We start from the raw sequence: 5544 nt of genomic DNA, 5'->3' as shown, positions 1-5544 counted from the left end.
AGAGCGTGAATCGGGGCGGCCTCCGCCCAGGCAACGACTCTACGCCCAGAGTGAGAGTCCGGGCGGGCTCCGCCCAGGCAAAGACTCGGAACCCAGAGTGTGAATACGGGCGGCCTCCGCCCAGACAAAGACTGGGCGCCCAGAGCGTGAATCCGGGCGGCCTCCGCCCAGGCAAAGACTCGGCGCCCAGAGCGTGAATCCGGGCGGCCTCCGCCCAGGCAAAGGCTCGGCGCCCAGAGTGTGAATACGGGCGGCCTCCGCCCAGGCAAAGACTCGGCGCCCAGAGCGTGAATCGGGGCGGCCTCCGCCCAGGCAACGACTCTACGCCCAGAGTGAGAGTCCGGGCGGGCTCCGCCCAGGCAAAGACTCGGAACCCAGAGTGTGAATACGGGCGGCCTCTGCCCAGACAAAGACTGGGCGCCCAGAGTGTGAATCCGGGCGGCCTCCGCCCAGGCAAAGACTCGACGTCCAGAGTGTGAGTTCGGGCGGCCTCCGCCCAGGCAAAGACTCGACGTCCAGGTGTGAGTCCGGGCGGCCTCCGCCCAGGCAAAGACTCGGCGGCCAGAGTGAGAGTCCGGGCGGCCTTCGCCCAGGCAAAGACTCGGCGCCCAGAGTGAGAGTCCGGGCGGCCTTCGCCCCAGGCAAAGACTCGGCGCCCAGAGTGTGAATACGGGCGGCCTCCGCCCAGGCAAAGACTCGGCGCCCAGAGTGTGAATACGGGCGGCCTCCGCCCAGGCAAAGACTCGGCGCCCAGAGCGTGAATCGGGGCGGCCTCCGCCCAGGCAACGACTCTACGCCCAGAGTGAGAGTCCGGGCGGGCTCCGCCCAGGCAAAGACTCGGAACCCAGAGTGAGAGTCCGGGCCGCCTCCGCGCAAGGAAAGACTCAGCACCCAGAGTGAGAGTCCGAGCGGCCTCCACCCAGGCACAGACTCGGCGCCCATAGTGAGCGTCCGGGCGGCCTTCACCCAGGCAAAGACTAGGCGCCCAGAGTGAGAGTCCGGGCGGCCTTTGCCCAGGCAAAGACTCGGCACCCAGAGTGTGAATCTGTGCGGCCTCCGCCCAGGCAAACACTCGGCGCCCAGAGTGGGAGTCCTGGCGGCCTCCGCCAAGGCAAAGACTCAGCACCCAGAGTGTGAATCCGGGCGGTCTCCACCCAGGCAAAGACTCGGCGCCCAGAGTGAGAGTCCGGGCCGCCTCCGCGCAGGGAAAGACTCAGCACCCAGAGTGAGAGTCCGAGCGGCCTCCGCCAAGGCAAAGACTCGGCAGCTAGAGTGAATCCGGGCGGCCTCCGCCCAGGCAAAAACTCAGCGCCCAGAGTGTGAATCCGGGCGGCCTCCGCCCAGGCAAAAACTCTACGCCCAGAGTGTGAATCCAGGCAGCCTCCGCCCAGGCAAAGCCTCCGCGTCCAGAGTGAGAGTCCGGGCGGCCTCCACCCAGGCAAAGACTCAGCACCCAGAGCGTTAATCTGGGCAGCCTCTGCCCAGGCAAAGACTCGGCGCCCAGAGTGTGAATCCGGGCGGCCTCCGCCCAGGCAAAAACTCGGCGCCCAGAGTGAAAGTCCGGGCGGCCTTCGCCCAGGCAAAGACTCGGCGCCCAGCGTGTTAAACTGGGCTGCCTCCGCCCAGGCAAAGATTCAGCGCCCAGAGTGGGAATCCGGGCGGCCTCCGCCCAGGCAAATACTCGGCGCCCAGAGCGTGAATCCGGGCGGCCTCCGCCCAGGCAAAGACTCGGCGCCCAGAGCGTGAATCCGGGCGGCCTCCGCCCAGGCAAAGACTCGGCGCCCAGAGCGTGAATCCGGGCGGCCTCCGCCCAGGCAAAGACTAGGCGCCCAGAGCGTGAATCCGGGCGGCCTCCGCCCAGGCAACGACTCGGCGCCCAGAGTGAGAGTCCGGGCGGCCTCCGCCCAGGCAAAGACTCGGCACCCAGAGTGTGAATACGGGCGGCCTCCGCCCAGACAAAGACTGGGCGCCCAGAGTGTGAATCCGGGCGGCCTCCGCCCAGGCAAAAACTCGGCGCCCAGAGCGTGAATCCGGGCAGCCTCCGCCCAGGCAAAGACTCGGCGCCCAGAGCGTGAATCGGGGCGGCCTCCGCCCAGGCAACGACTCTACGCCCAGAGTGAGAGTCCGGGCGGGCTCCGCCCAGGCAAAGACTCGGAACCCAGAGTGTGAAATACGGGCGGCCTCCGCCCAGACAAAGACTGGGCGCCCAGAGCGTGAATCCGGGCGGCCTCCGCCCAGGCAAAGACTCGGCGCCCAGAGCGTGAATCCGGGCGGCCTCCGCCCAGGCAAAGGCTCGGCGCCCAGAGTGTGAATACGGGCGGCCTCCGCCCAGGCAAAGACTCGGCGCCCAGAGCGTGAATCGGGGCGGCCTCCGCCCAGGCAACGACTCTACGCCCAGAGTGAGAGTCCGGGCGGGCTCCGCCCAGGCAAAGACTCGGAACCCAGAGTGTGAATACGGGCGGCCTCTGCCCAGACAAAGACTGGGCGCCCAGAGTGTGAATCCGGGCGGCCTCCGCCCAGGCAAAGACTCGACGTCCAGAGTGTGAGTTCGGGCGGCCTCCGCCCAGGCAAAGACTCGACGTCCAGAGTGTGAGTCCGGGCGGCCTCTGCCCAGGCAAAGACTCGGCGGCCAGAGTGAGAGTCCGGGCGGCCTTCGCCCAGGCAAAGACTCGGCGCCCAGAGTGAGAGTCCGGGCGGCCTTCGCCCAGGCAAAGACTCGGCGCCCAGAGTGTGAATACGGGCGGCCTCCGCCCAGGCAAAGACTCGGCGCCCAGAGTGTGAATACGGGCGGCCTCCGCCCAGGCAAAGAACTCGGCGCCCAGAGCGTGAATCGGGGCGGCCTCCGCCCAGGCAACGACTCTACGCCCAGAGTGAGAGTCCGGGCGGGCTCCGCCCAGGCAAAGACTCGGAACCCAGAGTGAGAGTCCGGGCCGCCTCCGCGCAAGGAAAGACTCAGCACCCAGAGTGAGAGTCCGAGCGGCCTCCACCCAGGCACAGACTCGGCGCCCATAGTGAGCGTCCGGGCGGCCTTCACCCAGGCAAAGACTAGGCGCCCAGAGTGAGAGTCCGGGCGGCCTTTGCCCAGGCAAAGACTCGGCACCCAGAGTGTGAATCCGGGCGGCCTCCGCCCAGGCAAAGACTCGGCTCCCAGAGTGAGAGTCCGGGCGGCCTCCGCCCAGGTAAAAACTCGGCGTCCAGAGTGTTAATGTGGGCGGCCCCCGCCCAGGCAAAGACTCGGCACCCAGAGTGTGAATCCGTGCGGCCTCCGCCCAGGCAACGACTCTACGCCCAGAGTGAGAGTCCGGGCGGGCTCCGCCCAGGCAAAGACTCGGAACCCAGAGTGTGAATACGGGCGGCCTCCGCCCAGACAAAGACTGGGCGCCCAGAGCGTGAATCCGGGCGGCCTCCGCCCAGGCAAAGACTCGGCGCCCAGAGCGTGAATCCGGGCGGCCTCCGCCCAGGCGAAGCCTCGGCGCCCAGAGCGTGAATCCGGGCGGCCTCCGCCCAGGCCAATACTCGGCGCCCAGAGCGTGAATCCGGGCGGCCTCCGCCCAGGCAAAGACTCGGCGTCCAGAGTGTGAATCCGGGCGGCCTCCGCATAGGTAAAAACTCGGCGTCCAGAGTGTTAATGTGGGCGGCCTCCGCCCAGGCAAAGACTCGGCACCCAGAGTGTGAATCCGGGCGGCCTCCGCCCAGGCAACGACTCGGCGCCCAGAGTGAGAGTCCGGGCGGGCTCCGCCCAGGCAAAGACTCGGAACCCAGAGTGTGAATACGGGCGGCCTCCCCCCAGGGGAAGACTCGGCGCCCAGAGCGTGAATCCGGGCGGCCTCCGCCCAGGCCAATACTCGGCGCCCAGAGCGTGAATCCGGGCGGCCTCCGCCCAGGCAAAGACTCGACGTCCAGAGTGTGAGTTCGGGCGGCCTCCGCCCAGGCAAAGACTCGACGTCCAGAGTGTGAGTCCGGGCGGCCTCCGCCCAGGCAAAGACTCGGCGGCCAGAGTGAGAGTCCGGGCGGCCTTCGCCCAGGCAAAGACTCGGCGCCCAGAGTGAGAGTCCGGGCGGCCTTCGCCCAGGCAAAGACTCGGCGCCCAGAGTGAGAGTCCGGGCGGCCTTCGCCCAGACAAAGACTCGGCGACCAGAGTGTTAATCTGGGCGGCCTCCGCCCAGGCAAAGACTCGGCGCCCAGAGTGTGAATCTGGGCGGCCTCCGCCCAGGCAAAGACTCAACGCCCAGAGTGTGAATCCGGGTGGCCTCCGCCCAGGCAAGGACTCGGCGCCCAGAGTTAGAGTCCGGGCCGCCTCCGCGCAAGGAAAGACTCAGCACCCAGAGTGAGAGTCCGAGCGGCCTCCACCCAGGCACAGACTCGGCGCCCATAGTGAGCGTCCGGGCGGCCTTCACCCAGGCAAAGACTAGGCGCCCAGAGTGAGAGTCCGGGCGGCCTTTGCCCAGGCAAAGGCTCGGCACCCAGAGTGTGAATCCGGGCGGCCTCCACCCAGGCAAAGACTCGGCGCCCACAGTGAGAGTCCAGGTGGCCTCCGCCCAGGCAAAAACTCGGCGCCCAGAGTGAGAGTCCGGGCGGCCTTCGCCCAGGCAAAGACTCGGCGCCCAGAGTGTTAATCTGGCCGGCCTCCGCCCAGGCAAGGACTCGGAACCCAGAGTGAGAGTCTGGGCGGCCTCCGCCCAGACAAATATTCGGCATCCAGAATGAATCCGGGCGGACTCTGCCCAGGCAAAGACTCGGCGCCCAGAGTGTTAATCTGGGCGGCCTCCGCCCAGGCAAAGACTCGGCGCCCAGAGTGTGAATCCGGGCGGCCTCCGCCCAGGCAAAGACTCGGCGCGCAGAGTGTGAATCCGGGCGGCCTCCGCCCAGGCAAAGGCTCGGCACCCAGAGTGTGAATCCGGGCGGCCTCCACCCAGGCAAACACTCGGCGCCCAGAGTGTGAATCCGGGCGGCCTCCACCCAGGCAAAGACTCGGCGCCCACAGTGAGAGTCCAGGTGGCCTCCGCCCAGGCAAAAACTCGGCGCCCAGAGTGAGAGTCCGGGCGGCCTTCGCCCAGGCAAAGACTCGGCGCCCAGAGTGTTAATCTGGCCGGCCTCCGCCCAGGCAAGGACTCGGAACCCAGAGTGAGAGTCTGGGTGGCCTCCGCCCAGACAAATATTCGGCATCCAGAATGAATCCGGGCGGCCTCTGCCCAGGCAAAGACTCGGCGCCCAGAGTGAGAGTCCGAGCGGCCTCCACCCAGGCACAGACTTGGCACCCAGAGTGAATCCGCCCAGGCAAAGACTCGGCACCCAGAGTTTGAATCCGGGCGGCCTCCGCCCAGGCAAAGACTCGGCGCCCAGAGTGTGAATCTGGGCGGCCTCCGCCCAGGCAAAGGCTCGGCGCCCAGAGTGAGAGTCCGGGCGGCCTTCGCCCAGGCAAAGACTCGGCGCCCAGAGTGTTAATCTGGGCGGCCTACGCCCAGGCAAAGACTCGGCGCCCAGAGTGTGAATTTGGGCGGTCTCCGCCCAGGCAAGGACTCAGCGCCCAGAGTGTGAATCCGG

This window comes from Lithobates pipiens, unplaced genomic scaffold, assembly GCF_037356315.1.
Source record: "Lithobates pipiens isolate NorthernLeopardFrog02 unplaced genomic scaffold, aLitPip1_a1.2 Scaffold_8, whole genome shotgun sequence".
NCBI classification, from domain to species: Eukaryota; Metazoa; Chordata; class Amphibia; order Anura; family Ranidae; genus Lithobates; species Lithobates pipiens.
This window is presented reverse-complemented; position numbering follows the sequence as displayed.